The sequence below is a fragment of the Hippocampus bargibanti genome, linkage group LG19, assembly GCF_051943395.1.
Source record: "Hippocampus bargibanti isolate YZ-2025 linkage group LG19, ASM5194339v1, whole genome shotgun sequence".
In the NCBI taxonomy this organism is placed as follows: domain Eukaryota; kingdom Metazoa; phylum Chordata; class Actinopteri; order Syngnathiformes; family Syngnathidae; genus Hippocampus; species Hippocampus bargibanti.
This window is the reverse complement of record NC_142752.1, coordinates 8411279-8428505: the sequence shown is the minus strand read 5'-3', so window position 1 is coordinate 8428505 and position 17227 is coordinate 8411279.

The window sequence follows — 17227 nt, the reverse complement described above, 5'->3', positions numbered from 1 at the left end:
ATATCTGACACAGTAAATCTCACCATCGTGGATTCTCACATTTGTCGTTAAGTCTTGCATTTTGGGTGTGACGCATTAAGGTTTCCTTTTTTGTGTGCTCTCAGCTTTCAAGGAAGAAAAGTATTTAGCCCTCGCCGAAGGTACGATTATCACATCAAACCAACGATAATATTGCCCCAAGTTAGTACAATGTCAACGCAGCACCTTGTAGAGCTTTAGGCCTGGAACGAGCTTCGCGGAGCACCCGTTGATCCCAAGCCATGAAAGGAGACCTGTTGGGGAGTTTGGGGGGTGCAGGGAGGGGGGGGGTCTCACTCGGTGGTCTATGAGAACAAGCTGGTGCTGAACTTTTTGTACTTAGTGCAGATTACCAGAAGGCCGCTTCCAGATGCAGATAGCCAAGGGGTTGACAGGCTCTATTTTGTCCTGGGTGGTATGACAGAACTTCACTCCAGCACACTTTTCTCATTAGCCTAATACGTTTTGTACATCTATCGTCAAGGGCACAGGAGTCAGCTCATCCACATCGAGGTGCCGGTCACTACTATTAGCGCTACTATCTAGATCAACAGTGAGTCAAATTCAGAAAGTTTGCAGACAACACCACGGTCATCGGTCTCAAAGATGGCGAGGAGTCTGTCTACTGACAACAAGTGGAGCAGCTGGAGCTCTGGTGCTGTCGACACAACCTAGAGCTGAACAGGCACAAGACGGTAGTGATGATAGTGGACCTCAGGAAACATCTATCCCCACAGCTCCCCGTCACACTATCCAACTGACCCGTGTCAACCATCGAGACCTTCAAGTTCCAGTCTCCCAAGACATGAAGAGGGAGGTCAACATCAACTCCAACCTGAGAAAGGCCCAACAGAGGACGTACTTCCTGAGGCTGCTGAAGAAGGAGGTGTTACGACATTTCTACATGGCAGTCATCAAATCAATCCTGTGTTCTTCCATCACGGTTTAGTTCGGGCCGGCACAAAAATGGATAAAACCCGACTTCAACAGACAGGACAGCGAAAAAATCATTGGCACCACCATTCCCACTCTTGAGGATTTGCGCACTACGAGAACCAAGGCAAGGGCACCGAAAATCCAACTGGGCCCTCCACACCCTGCCCACCACCTTTTCCATCTACTTCGCTGTGATATGCGCACCAAATCCAGCAGACATTTAAACAGCTTCTTCCCCTTAGCCATTAACTCTCTAAATAATAACCCAAATATAACTGTATAGTGCCTCTTTGCAATTTTGCACAATCCTGTGGAACCTTATAATCATTGTAGCTCCAGCTCTGTACTTACTTGAACAGTTGTTGCTGAGAGGTACCACTTACACGACGGAATTCGATTAGATTAGCCTTGCCCAATAAAGATGATTCTGATTTTGATTACTTCAATATCCCGATAGTGTCATTGTAAGAAAACCATCATCGTGGACTCCATGATTTCCACCGACGCCGATTTACACCAATGGCTGACACGGGCGCCAATAATATTCTCCATGTTCCACTCGGACATGCTAATGAGCTGTTCCCCTCCCTTGAAGTCTCCCAAAGCCAACTCAGCTGCAAGGTGTATTTGTCACCCCTTCAAACTGCGGACCGACAGACTGACAGCAGCGAAAGCAAAGTCTGCCTCACCGGGTTTCCAGTGACTCACTTCCTGTCCCCGCCCTGCACCTGCGCTCCAACTTGTGAGTGATGTCATAGCATGTTTTTCCTCTCCTTCAGTCATGGCATAATGTGTGAACATCCATCAGCAGGTTCTACCTCAAACATCCATCAAAAGGGCCCACACAAAGTCATCAGTGCTAACAGTACCTTCAAGTTCATCATAAAAATACATTAAAAAAACTGTCTATCTGCAAATCTGTTTTCCGGTGTGGGGAAGGAGGAAATAACTCTATATGCCCTTAATATATGGAGGAATAATTACAGTGAAGCATTTATACCATCAGTGACCACAGTAAAATGATAGATTGAGGAGCGCGCACTACACTACTCGGATGGGCCAACGACTAAATGGAAATATTAACCATCAGTCCATACTATTTTCCGCTTTCCTGTTATTTTTCAAATATTTTAGAGGTGGGGAGTGGGGGTGGTGGTTCTACATACGTCAATGGTCAGGAAATAGGTTGAGGCAACTGTTAGCACACAAGAAACCGATGAGACGTGGACAGGATATTTGAATATTCATCTGTTGCTAGGTTGAAAACAAAAAATGACTGATCAACAGACAACTTGTACATGTGCTTTTCCTCAAATGCTGAGCATTCAGCCGCCTGGGCAAAATCTCAAACATACAGCGCCACCGTTACAAGTCACGACAATGCAATAAAGCCTACTTAAACCTTTCTCCCTTCCGAATGTCATTTGTAAAGTTTGCAACATGCATGGGGTTGATGGTGAAAAGAATCCTCGTACTGTCGCTGTGCAAACACGGTGCGTTCTGTTGACTGGAGCATAAAATAGTGCTGTTGGGTTTTGGGTTTCCAGAGCGGGATCAGGGCTGCAGTATATTGAGTCCATGTGGAGAGTGCATTTTTAATCTGAGCCTTAGCCACAGTCCTTCCTGTTTCTAATTTGGCGCTGCAGTGGTTTTGTCCTGAGGCCAAAAGCCTCTCTTCCACAGAGTGTCTATTTCCTCTGAAGTGAATAGTAGCAGGTGTGCTGGCCCTGGCCTTTAGAGGAGTCTGCTTATGAATGGCCCACATCTCACTCCCTTTTTCGCCTGGCTTTGTTTTCATTTATTTTCTCTTCTTCCTTTTAGGCCGAACTTTTGTGCCTGACTTGCATTCTCTCTCGCACACTTCCGTTGCTGTTGTGTCTTCCACTCTCCTTTGTCTCTCTCATCCTCTGCCTTTTTCTTTTACTTTGAAGAGTCAAAGACGAGCGAGCGGGGCTGATGAAAGTATTAAGACGATGACAAGAACAAGGTCAGTGCGGTAACATCTCAACCCCCACCAGACGCGCGTGTGTCGTAAATCTCACGCGCAAAAAAAAAAACTGAATCAGTCCAAACATCTGAATAAAGTACACATAAGACAAAAATACAACAGATTGCAAACCTGAGGAGGACGTGCCAAGATTCATCATACAATGAAGGTCATCAATAACAGAATGAAAAGAATATGTCATTGGAATTTATCTGATCGATGAGCGGAGGAGACACGCTGTCACACTGTGTTCAAGGAAGCCCTGCAATTGGCATTAACCTCCAATGACCTTCACTTCACGGTCACGACCCCCTCCGCCCCCTCAACAAAATACACTCCCTTGTAGTGGAAGGGATGCTTAAGCTTAAGCAATAAATCATACAAATCATCAATTCATCCCAAAGTCATATTCTCACTTATCTCAAAGGGAAAACAAGGCGAATGGGATTGGGGCGGTGGAAAACGGGGGCGGAGGGTGCAGGAGGCATAGGCGTCGCTTGCCAAAGACTTGTGGCCTAATGCGAGGGTGAAATACAGCTGCAAAGCCATTAAGGAAATGAGTCCAACAAGACGGGCTGTTGAAGAGCAACACATGAACTCTTAATGGTGTTTGCGTTTGTTCAATTTTGTTTCCACATCATTCACCACAGGAGAACTGAGTGTAAAGATAATGAGCTCGCCATGTCGATGTTGACAGAGTGTGCCAGTTTACAAAATGTGCAATGAATACGGGGAAACTTCTGAGATCATTTGTCAATGATTAGAAAATAACTAAATAATGAAATTAATCCAAATGTGCCATTTTAAGACACTAATTCGACGATGGAAGCGGTCACCTTTGACCCGCCATAACAATTGAGGTTAGCTGATCTCTCAGAATCAGAATCAGAATCAGAAAACCTTTATTCGTCCCACAATGGGGGAATTTGCAGTCCACAGCAGCAATTGAAAGGGGATGGGGTGGGGAGTGAAAGGATAGAAAACAAGATATTTTAATCATAACAAAATAAAAATGTCAACTGTATACTGTGCAAATGTAAATGTGCAAAACTGTTTCATTAAAAAAATGTACATAGTGCAAGTATCAAGAAATGCATATTGATATATTGCATCAACCCATATTTTTAAGTGTCCAGTTTTTTTTTTTTTTTTTTTTTTTCACATGTGATCATTGAGAATTGCAAAGCCTGACAGCGGTCAGTAGGAACGAGAGGCGGTACCTCTCCTTCTTGCAGCGCGGGTGTAATAGTCACTGGCTGAAGAAGCTACCCAGTCCTGTCAGGATGGGCAGGAGGGGGTGGGAGGGGCTGTCCATCATAGCTTTTAGTTTAGCTAGCGTCCGTCTGTTGTCCACCTCCTCCAGAGAGTCCATCGAGCAGCCCAGGACAGAACTGGCCCTCTTGACAAGGTGCTCCAGTCTTTTCCTGTCCCGGGTGGTGATGCTGCCTGACCAGCAGACAATTCCATAGTGAATGGCTGAAGCCACCACAGAGTCATAGAAAGTCTCTCCCACCTTTACTCTTGTGATTGTCTGCCAAACTCGACCGTCAACATTTAAGTTTGTAGCGTTCTGACATCAGCACACACTCTTGTGTTTATATAAGATGTTCAAACTTAATGCAGATTAAACAAATCCAATGCAAAGCCATCCCCCGACTTCAATTCGACAGATCACCATGACCATACTCCGTTTGATACATCCAGAAAGTATTTTGAGACTACTCATATGTGAATTGCTGTCACCCACGAGTTCCCACAAGCTTGCATGTGGTCGAATTTGCTCCGTGCGGTGTGGAGTATTTTCCTAAAAATCTCCCGAGTTCCCTGGCACAGGTTGTTTGGCAACGGTTCCATTCCCACACTTATGCATTTAAACGGCATGGCTTTGTCCTCGTGAATCCAGACCAAAGCAAACGTAGCACAATGCAATTTCACCAACGCTGACTTTTTCCATCTTGACATCAGATAATAACTGATTACTTAAACTCAGGAAACATCCAGCGGGTCGGACACCAGCCACGCCAGGTTCAGTTTTTCTCATACCAGACCACAGGCAACTTCCAAGTTTGGCTGAGGACAGGCGACAGGATGAATGAAACCGTTGTGTGGTTGGAAAATGGTCAACTCCCACAAAGCCTGAAAACTTTCAAACCTTTTCCTGAGAACAAGGTTAGTTTATTTGTCCTCAGAAAGCACCTCTGAAGTTTGTTTTCCCCACGAGTGGCAATAGTTTCTCACTCAGGTAGGATGCTCTCCAGTTGGGATGCTTTTTGTCTCATCACCTGGGTCCTTTCAATGGATGTGAGATAATGATTGACCTTCATCTGTACCGCTTTGGCTGCGGTCCAGCTGCCCATCTGGTCTCATCCGGCGTGGCTATCAACGGCCGACTACATTGACACTAGCGAGCTGTCCACCTTATTGTATCACATTCTCCAGGCTTTGTCCCGGCATTCCCTCGCCAGCTAAAGGTTGCAAAAATCTCATCCGCCACATCAGAGGGGATCTATTAACCCTTGACCCCTAGTTGGTGTGTGTGGACAAGGCCGCTCCTCACACCCAACGCCAGACCCATTAACACGTCGCCTTGCAGCAGAAAAACTATTTTGACGGGCCGTAATTGGCGCTAAGTGATGGTGGACAAAGACCCCCTCTGTGCCACCCTCTGGACTGAGCAGCGCTGACCACTCACAGAGCTTCACGCTTGACATTTCCTTTCCGGGTCTGAACTGGGGAAGCCCCCTTCCTGCACCGCCGCCACCTCTACTGATTCCTGTATCCCTGCACCACTCTCCCTGACCCCTCCCTCTTCTCCTAGCCACGGCGCTCCTTTGAAAATGTGAGATAATGAGGGTCTAGCGGGGGCAAGCTGGCTGAAGCGGGATTGCACAGTCCAGACCTGCATAGGCTGATTAATCTAACGGTGGAGCCATTCCTTTCAGAGCCAGCCTAATTAGTTTATGTTAGCGGCAGAAGGTCAGGGGACGTGTTTGACTGGGGTCTTTTCTTCAAATGCCACAATGGTGTGATGATCGGTGGATGCAGGTGCAGCAATCGGCTGGCTTTAATGTTGCCGAGTTGCTGGATTATTCGGTCCAGTTGCAAACCGGCCAAGACAATAAGGTCTTTCAACAGGTGACACTTGACATTTATTTGCCTCAAATCTGTTTTCACTGCTTTTCAAGTTCAATACGATACAACATATCGGGACATCTGCATTTGTCTTCCTATTGAACAGGAATATGCCAAGGCAACCCACTGTAGCTTGTTGGTGAACTAAAGACAAGTCTAGCTGTCCTTGCCAAAGGGCCGTGCCAGTCTCTCATCCCCCATATTTAAGAGTCTGATGTCAGACAGGAGCGTAGGAAACTTTAATACGAAATGTCTGCCTCTGTCATTACCCGCCTGTGCGACCGCATATCAGAAAGCTGTGACTGATGTGGGAAAGCCTAGGCCCTGTACTCCCAACTCCTGTTGGCCAGGCCGTCTCCTTCTGTCCAAACCAAACTGAAAAGTACAGGACAGGCACGGATAAGGGTTGACATCAAGGAGGAAGTGGGCTCTTTAAGACCACTCTGTGGTCAGAGAGAAGGAGAGATATTCATCTTTGGCATCTTTTACTTACACGCTTTATTCTCATTTCATACTCGTGCGGTAGAATAAAACGACGGTTACAAATGAAGGTGCAGCCGGAGAAGGTCTCAAATCAAACAATCTATGATGAATGAATGATTTGTTTTAAACCTATTTTGAACTGATGCACAGATTACATTCAAGCGATTTCCATTTGACTCACATTTTTTAGTCAATCTCAAACAGCCCATCTTGATTAACATCGAGTTCAGTTTTGTTGAAAACAAAGCTGGTGCGCTTCTTATTATGAACCCGAGACACTTTTGTAACTCATGTGGTTCAAAAAGAATAACCGAGTAGTTTTGCGATTAGACTGAACCAATATACAATGAAAAACACACCACCTATATTATAAACCGGAAAACCAAAGTGTGAACACGACTTCCAACACTACGTCTTAAATTACCATAAAAATCTTCAACAGTATTTGCAGTGTTTTATTTACAAACTCGCAATATGAAAATCATGTTTACTAATTCGTTCGCCAATTCATTTCTGTCCATATTTTCCAACACCTGCGGTGAGGGAAAACATGCCAGCTCACTTCATCAGCCAGCCCATGCAATGTAGCCCTCTATGAGAAAACACCTGCAGCACCCAATGTTCCCACTTGGCTTTGTGAAAGCATCTGAACGGACGGGCTACGGTGGGAGTGCTAGGAGGGGAGAGTGGGAAGCCCAGACCCAGGTTTTGCCTCGAAGGTCTTAACTACCACTCCAGTCCACGGGTTGCCTTTGGCCTTGCTAACTGTTCCATGAAATGGGCCCCAGGAACAGTGCAAACCTCCCAGAAACAGGCCGCTCACTGTTAGCCAACAGTGCTGCCTTTGTGTGAAAATTGTCTAAGCTGGCCCGTCAGTGCACCGGTGCTGCCTTTCTTTTGAGCCTCAGCTGTGAACAAACAAAGCTGGCTAAAAAGGTTTGCATGACGGTTAGGTAGGTAGCTGGATAGCTGCCTTGGTGCCCGTGTCAATGAGAGGAATGATGTATTTGTTTGCTGCGTCCTGCAGGTGCAATGGCAAATGAGAGACGACACACTCAAAGGCCCGTTGATGAGGCCATTTTTTTTTTCATTTTAGGGCTAAACATGCATACAATGGAAGAACTCAATTCTACACTCCCAAAATCCCACCTGAATCCGCAATGGCTCGGTTATTCATCTGATTTAGCCTTATATTTTGTCTAACCCATGAAATCCATCCATCAATTCTCTTCATCAACTAGTGCAATCCTGCAATATTTTGCCCTGATTTTGAATGATACTTATATACTTGTTTACAAGTGGCGGGCCGTGCATGTCACTCCTAGACCTTCAGTAGTGCTATGTCTGAATCACTCCACAGCTGCGAGTCTGGTGTGATTTACTACACATCCACTAGAGGATGTCGTTAGCCAAGAAATATCTTGTAATTTGAAGAAACTGTCATTACACTGTTTGAATTTTTACTATGAACATGTGGATTCATGATAACCTGATAACATTGCAATATTATTTTCTATTTTTGCTAGCTTCAGAGCTGCCCAAAATTTCTTAATGAGGTCCATCTATTCTTAAAAAGGCCGTCTTGAAAAATGACTGTAATAGCAAATGTGCAACCAAATCCATTTCTTCTCCTTCTTCAGCCATTGTGGGTTCACAAAACCGCTATTAAATCAACAACAATATATTTGGTTATGCAGCTCGCGTCAATACAATGTGCTAGCTCTGGCCAGGATGCTCCTATCACTAGCAGCTAGTGCTACTATGATTAACTAGTGACTAGCCAATCAGGTGACTAGCCAATCATAATTTGCGAAAACTCTGACTATGCAAGCGCCTTTTTAGCAGACCAACTAAAACTAAACCATTAAAGCAACCGTTTCATCGCCATTGATTTTTATGCTCCAGGGACTGCAGAACTGATTGTAAAGGCGTCCAGGCAGATTTATGACCTTGGTAACAAATGATGGCTAAAATGTCATTGCTTAAATGCTTAAATACGAACACATAAATCTGGAAGCAGTGCAACAGGGAAAAAGTAATGAAAGGAAACTGAAAGACAATTTGAAATTATGTTATAAGAATTCAAAAACAAAATATAATTTACATTCGTCTGTGATTCAGATATGCTTAGGCCAGCAGAGAAAGCCTTGCAGGCCCTGACGGCCCACCACCGTTGTTTACATGGTTGACAGCAGTCACCACAATCATTCTGTCGGTAGACAGAAAAGGACAACAACAAAAAAACACATGCACCACTAGTAGCACTTTCATTTGACCATTTTTCACTTTTTTTTCATAATTGTTCCCCAGTTGCTTTTTTTATATCTATGCTCTCTGCGCCAATATACTTTAATATCCACAGCCAAGCCAAATATTTGCAGCATGGCCTGTGCTTCTAAACTAAGCAGTAGTTGGGGCAAAAGAGGTTGGTCCTTGCCAGGAGGACCGCACAGGCAAGGAAATGAGATTCCCTCCTCATCCAACCACTCTGCTTCTAATTTGCCTTTCTTTGCTTGTTACACAAGAAATAATTCCACCAGTAAAGATACAGGTCTTTCTTCAACACTTGACTGATGTTTTCTTCCACTCACTTACTCACCTAGCATCACGGTCGAGCTATATGCATGGATGGCTCAATGGCAAACGGACTCTTTACCACTTCTTTGGAACAGATGACACAAACCGGAGAGTCAGAATCGTTTACAGTTTGTGCAATACCCCGCAGAGAGGCCCAGCAAATGCTTATTCCACAGACTGAATGGGGAAATATTTGCAATGGTTTCCATCCAGAGATCTGTGTCACTCGGTTCCACAGTCACGGCACAGGTGAGTTGGAGTAAGAGTTGTCTGCCACTAGACGTTGGCCGGTCTTGACTTTCCACAAGTGAGCGGTGCCACCGACAATTTGCAACAACAAGAAATACCGTTGTGCCTGCACTTCCCTGCCGCAAGACGGTGCCCAGATAGACCCATCTACCTGCTACGAACCAATCCGGTCAAGATGGGTTTACGAGTGGTAGCCCTCAGGAGAATAGCAAGCTGTCATCCGGCGGTGTTGCGGCAACAAGCGGCTGAAAACAGCCTCTCTCACGCTGAGTGTGTTTTGGCATGCGAGGGCTGCAATCATGCATGATTAGCCCAAGAACTCCATTCCAAGGCTGGACCAGACCTTGTTCCTGTCACCCTGTCAGGAATGATATTTACCTACCACTTTTCCGAAGTGTAACAAGAAATAAAGAGAGTCTTGAGTGATCGATGGAAATCGGGCAGGTGTGCAATGTTGACTTAAATATTTTTAAGCCGACCCCAGCAACCTCAGTCCCGCCCTCCTCAAACACATCGAAACAGGGATCGCCATATGTTGGATTTCACTTCATTTTAAGATGTATTTTTACATCCGTTAAGGAAGGTTTCATGTTGGTGGTTGGCTGACGCAATAAGCAGATAAAGAAGGGACGGAAATCGGGAAAGCAAAATATTATTTGCAATAGGTGCAGACTCTGGAGTTTATTTTTCGGACCTATGGGTAACGCTGATCTAAATTTGGGTCATTTGGTTTTGGCAAAGGGCCCGGAGTCTCATGTATTTACTTTCCGACTAATTTTATCTAAGAGGAGACTGAGGGCAGCGAGAAAACGAGTCAAGGGATAATGAAAAAAATGCTGATATACTGAAACAAACAACGGACTCAAGCATTCGCTTTTGGACTAAATCTATCCAAGCACAAACCGACACCCGAAAGAACATGGGCCGATGCAAAAAAGTAGAGATATTGGGGTACAACTCATAACTTCACAGCTTATTAATATAATCTGGCAAAACACTGCAGCACATAGGTCAAAAATCCAAAAAGTATTATTTTGTTGCTACTTTGACAAATATTATCAATAAGGAGCAGTGGCGAGCCATGCAGGTCACTCCTAGGCCTTCAGTCGTACTAGGCTTTGGGTTGCCAACTCGAACTCTGATTGGTTAAAGCAACAGTTTTAGCGATATTGATTTTTATGCTCCAGGGCCTGCAGAAATGATTGTGAAGGCGTCCAGGTATATTACTCACTCTGGTAACAAATGATGGCTGAAATGTGATTGTTTAAATGCATATCTGGAAGCAGCACAACAGGGGAAATTTAATGAAGGAAGTTGAAAGACAATTTGGAATTATTAAATAAAAATTCATTGACAAAATATAATTCATATTAGTCTGTGATTGAATGTTTTTAGGCAAGGAGAGCAGGCCCTGGAGACCCTGATGGCCCACCATTGATAAGGAGACAGAGGGTAGTAATAAAACAGGCCGCGGCAGCAACATGGACACTATGGAGGACAGTATTTAAGCAGTGCCGATGCAAATGAAGACAACTTGTCCTTGGTGGAGGCCCGCACTTTATCTGCCATTCTAGATTTAACTAGTACATTTCTTCTATTTTTTTCTTTTGAACATGCGCTGTAAATGTCTGGCTTGTATAGTTGTTTTTTTTTCCTTTGGCAGCCAAAGCAGTAAAACCGGCGCAAAAGAAACAAGACTTATCATAAACCACTCTACGGATTACACAATCAAACTTCTGTTTTGCATCTTTTTCAAGTGTTGACCCCGTTTGACACCCCGGCGGCAATAAAAGAATGCAGCTCTGATTTAGGTTTTTTTTTTTTTTTGGGTAATCCCGAGCTATGCGCATGCAAAGCTGGGTTATGCGAATTGAAAATGTGCTCAAAGCAAAGTGAACCTTGCCTATGCTTTGAGCCGCTTAATAGCAAAAGCAGCCTTACACATTCAAGGGAGTGAGCTCACCCCTGGCCAGCGACCGGCCCACAACAGGTGCAGCCCTCTCGCTTTCCTCTCCTTGCACTCATCTCGCTGCGAGCTTGTTTTCCTCCTACATGTGGAAAACATCTGCAGCAGTGGTCCGTCTGTGCCTCCCCATCCCACTCCCTCCCCATCCCGTTATTTACTCCCACTGCCCTCAACTGTCTTTCCATTCTCATGCCAGGAACAAGGATTGTAAATATAAAGAGGTGTCACTCCTGTCTTTTTCTGGGCACGCGCCGGAAGTTTGCTGAGACGGATTTTGATTATGAAAAGCCAATGTGAAATGATACCGTCACGTGCAGCTGGCGTACTTATTTTCCATCGCAAATCACCAAAAGTAGTTTGTGTTCAAGAGGATCGTTATTGAAATTTAAGATACAAAGTCTTAGTACAGCGTATTCATTGCCAATTTTCATAGATGTTTTCATAGACCAATGGACGAACAGAAATACAGTCAGCTGTGACTTCAAGAGATCTGTCGTCTCCAAAGAAGAAGCTATCGGAAATTTTACTCCATTCACACACTTTATAGAGGAGGTTCGATACGACAGAGGAACTTCATCATGTGTTATATTAACTCATACACTGCCATTCACTAATTTATTCTGGAATTGAAAATATGATGTGGAGCGCCGTTCCCGAATTTGTTTTTTCATGCTTGGGTGGCGATAATGCGCTGGCCATGCCCTTTGGCAATGTTTTTATTTCCCCACAAGGGGGCAGCATTTGCCTTTTGTCCATGTTAGCGCTTTATTCCAGCTTCAGCTGTTGTTAAAGCGCTATATAAACCAATATGTCTGTATTGCATTGTATTTGGGACAGCCGGTCTCATTTCAAGCTCAGATAACTCCAGACCCATATAATTTAGGAATTAACGCTTTTGTTCTGATGAAAAAAAGAAAGTCTAAGGTTTCTTACGCTGTGTTAAATATTTATGTAATCCTTAAACTCAATATTTTGTGAGTCCTGGATTTTAAGTGACAATGACAAAAACCCTGGCACTGGAATGGACACATTTTTGTACATCATCTGGCAGTGAATGAATTAAAGTACTGAGAATTAAATGAGGATGAAGCAAGATGTCGACCAAATAATCAATCGAAGCATGCTAATCATCACAATGGACTTTCAATCAAGATTATCAATTGTTTGTATGATCAAGGTAAATTGTGAATAGTATTTTTCCATTACTGTATATTTTAAGTGCCATTGAAACATCAGAATGATTGCCATTTAAGGCTTTCGTTTTTGCAAAATCCATTTCATGTACTTTTAATATTTTTATGACTCACGGTAACCTCTACGTATAAAGATACAGATACCATTTTTCCTCATTCGGTCTGATTGGAGCTTAGATAGCGGATGAATAGGTAACTTCAATCAGTCAAATAGGTGCTAATGAACTGAATCTGAACAAGGTTTACTTTCCGCCCCCACAATCGTTTCATTCACAGAAAGCCGACCACAGAAAGTGTCTGTAAAATTATCCCGGTTTGAGTTTATGCAACCTTTCCTAACCCTCAGTATGTCTTTCTCCCTCCGGCCCGCCCCACCCCCCACCCCAACACGACCCCTGGGCCTTTAAGGTCGGGCCAAAGACAACACTAACCAACATCAGCTGATACAGGCAAGGCTAGCTGGATTTACATGATTCAAAATGGCAACCATTCATGGCCGGTCGGAAAAGTGGACGTGTGGCGGGAAGCGGCGCAAGGCCCCCCCACTTCCTCTTACACATTACCTGCAAGACCGGTCACAGCATCTCCGGGTTGTAGGCGGGGGTTGGGAGCTTCGTCCACAGCACAGCATGCGGCGGCACGGCATCAAATTGCTTCCACATCATTGCCTCTGAAATCCAGGCCCTGCAGAGGAAAAGGTGGTATTTTAAAGCCATTGTATGCGCAGGGTTTCCTTCTCTATTCTCTGAGGGCTTTGACAAAGCTAATAAAAGTCACAGAGGCGCATATGGCTTCATTCAGCACACCTGACATTCACACAGGGACACAAAAAAAGGCATCAAACTTTCCCCTCATGCGGTGAGAGTGACGACGAAAGAGAAAATTTGAAGGTCATTACGCACAATTTGCGTCTTGCAGTCGGCCAAGAACACGTCTGAGATGGATGATCACCATCTATTACTTTTTTAGTCCGAACTGAATGACAAGGAGCTGCCAGAGACAGGTAAAGCGATACTGGCAGTTTACGGTAGCCACATTTCCCAAAGAGGCACCGTATTACGTCCCTTGCCATAAACCTTGTCTCCAGTACTGCCTTATACACCGCTGACAGGCGGTATTTACGACAGGCCGAGCAGGCACCGTGAAAACTTTTATTTCCATCAGATGTTTCCATGTGGAGAGCGCTGTGCAGAAACATCGGATATCAGGGGTGGCGGCCGTGGCTTACGGTGATGTAATTCCCATCATCCTCGCACCCCCCATTTCGCTAACTTTTGTTTCTCCCTTGATAGAAGCAGAAGGCCACCCCGCATTTGCAACTTCTCCACCGCTTGTAAAAAAATGAACAAGCCATATGAAACTGCAAAAATTCTGCTCTGGATGAATGCATTCTAAGTATCGTCACATGTATATATTTTGTAACAAATTTCTTCCAGGAGGAAACTTGACAGAAATAAGACAGAAATAAAAAAGGACCGCGGCACCAAAATGGAGACTATGGAGTACATGGGTCAACAAAGGAAGTCCAAAATGGTTCCCGAGTAACAGAGTGGTTGCGCCTTTCTGGCAGCACGAATATGCCAGCACCGTTTTTGATTGGGAGGAATGGTAGTGCCATTTGACTGTCATCGCTGGACAGCTCTGGGAGGATTGTGCTTTTTTATGCCTGTAACATGGATGCGTATGTGGAACGGTCGGGGCTTGGAAATGAAGCGGATTTAGGTGAGATAGGAAATGTGAGACAGTCTCTTTTTGTTGTTAATAATAATAATAATAATAATAATAATAATAATAATAATAATAATAATAATAATAATAATAATAATAATAATAATAATAAATTTTATTTCTAGAGCCTTTAAAAGCTCTCAAGGACACATTACAGTCACAGACAAGCATAGATAAAATAATAAATAAAATACAATTATGAATAGAATAAAATAAATAAAATACAATTATAAATAGAAACAAGAGAAAGAGCTACACAGAAAATGCCATTTTAAATAGGTGGGTTTTGAGATGGGATTTGAAGGTGGGAAGAGAATCGATGTTATGAATGTTGGGAAGAAGTGAGTTCCAGAGGTCCAGAGTTGGGGGGCAGAGCAGCTGAAAGCTCTGTCCCTCATCGTGCTGAGATGGGCAGGGGGGCACATAGAGGTAGAGGGAGGAAGAGGATCTGAGGGAACGAGGGAATAGAAATTTGAAGAAGGTCAGATAGGTATCGGGGGGCAAGGTTATGGATAGAAGATGTATAGAATATATATATATGTAAAGAAGAATTTTAAATTTGATTCTATATTTGACCAGGAGCCAGTGGAGCTCTTGGAGGACGGGAGTGATGTGGTGAAAGGATGAGGTTCTGGTGATGATCCAGGCTGAAGAATTCTGGACTAGTTGAAGTTTGTGGAGAGGTTTCTGAGGATGCTACAGTTTTGTGTTTGCTTTCAACATTTAGCTTGTAGCAGACGTACACATTTCATTATGACGTGCCTGATCCACTGGTGACAATGACGCTTTGTTCTTCTCCACTTTCATCTAGAACTGCTTCATACAACAAAGAGGCTGCAGAAAACGCTTAAGATTGAATAACTGTCTTTGTTTTGTCATATTATTATTATTTTGGTTTTCTTTTTGTTGTTTTGACTTCAAGATGGCACCGCGAGTGTGGCTGCCTTTCCATCAGCTCCCGTATTTTGTTTTTCTACTTCTTTCTTTGCTTTCCTCTTCCTTCCATAATTTTGCTGCTGTGAAATGGAAATTTCTCCACTTTGAGACGAATAAAGGCTAATCCAACTTCTCCAGTCCAATCCAACTTCTATATCTCAGGTGTCACACACAGGACTAAGTTAGCGTCAGTATGAGTTCATTTTATTTCCATTTTAAGCTTGCTATAAATGAAAGTGGAGGGTCTTGGTCATTGAACTGATGCAGCAAAGAGGAGATCATTCCTGAGAAATCCAGAAATAAAGCACAACAACATCACTTTGCTCTCGGAGATGTTTTTCATGCATTTGGATTTCCTACAACACAGAGCTAACACATTTATAAGGCTCAACGCAAACCTCAAAATGCTTCCGTTAATAGAAACGCCTATGGCTGCGCACTTGTAAATAAACCTTTAATCAGGAAATAGAGGAACCTTTATGATGAGTCTCTGGTTGCAGCGTAGAAGACATTGTGATACATTCATCAATTAGTTGGTTTTAAGGGGACCTTTCTAAACTTACTTATACACCAAATAAGCAAATGCGCTTGTTATGTTGTGCGGCAAGGGATTTCACGACCTCCAAAGAGGTCGAAGGCTTCCGAAAAAATAAATTAAGAAGCCGAGACTGGAAATGTATTTTCAGGAGGGCAATGAATCTGAGCTTTAACACTCGGCGAGGCCATAGGGCAGTGCCCCTGTTCCAGTCCCCAGAGTCGGGTCCTGTCAAGAGTTTCTCTTTCCCTGCGACTTCTCAGGCCTCCTGAATGCCCCTCGTCCCCCTTTCAGTACTATTCCCACAGGAACGGGTCCGGCGGTCTCACCAGGCTGCAGAGGTGAGAGCGTCCAAGGGGATTGGGGGCGGGTGGCAGCAACTTGGTAACATTATGAAAACAACACTTTTGAACGATGTTTACCTCCGCACCCATATTGAGTCATGAATTCGGCCTCCGCCGAGCCATCAAAGCTAACGGTGAGGTAGTTCCTTGTTACATTCATGACTCCCTCATGTCTATCCCCACCGCCCCACTAAGTCTCTGGAAGAACCCCGCAGCACTAGCAACACCCTCCACCCCCTTCAAATCTTCCCCAAAACACGAGCCTCGGCAGCATGAATGGGTCATTGTGATGCGTCTCCGTCACGGCAGCGAATGTTTTCACTTCCATTTGATCCATAGGCGAGGCTGCTAATTGGGTAAGCGTGTTCCCAGGTCACCGGGAGGTTTTCCCTTTCCGTAAACACGGAAAGTCGGCAAAAGAAGGCCCCCACAGATGTTGTTTCCCGCCCGCTTTCCATTTAATTTATTTAGCCTCAAAAAGCCCACTTTATCATCAATATTCATCCTTTTCTGCCACTCACTGCAGGTGTCTCAGGGACTCGATGTGACTGCTTATTTTCCATCCTTTCCCAAACCTAAGGAGTTTGTTTTTTTGTTCACCTCTCCACAATTTACATTTCCTCTCACACAAGCCCACCGCAATGATCTCATGTACCGACATGACACACTCAGCACCGTGTTTGTTTTGGGTGTGGAGTGCTGCAGCTATATGGAGACTGTGGAGTATCACAGGGCGATTGGTTCCTCTACGATGAAACTACCACCAACTGAGTAGTTATATATGCTGTACTGTCATACTGAATGCATCCATGCAAGAGCCTCCTGTATTCACTTAGGTGCAAATATTATCCAAGAGGAGATAAATGCATAAAGAAAATTGAAACTGTCACATATAATATTGCATCGTCCAGAAAAGTGTATAAAGAAAACGCAGGTGGCGCTTGTGGAGTAGAGGCATTTTCACATTGCGCTTAACAAGAGATGTTCAGCTTGGACCGCCAGTTCTATCTTAGCCGTGACACAAAGGTTTTGCCCCGCCTCCCCACCCCATAAATGCTTAATAATCCTCCTGGGATTGTTCACTTTGAATGGATATGCTCTGCAAACTAAAGCCTCTAAAACCAGGGTGGTGTTACACTAAGA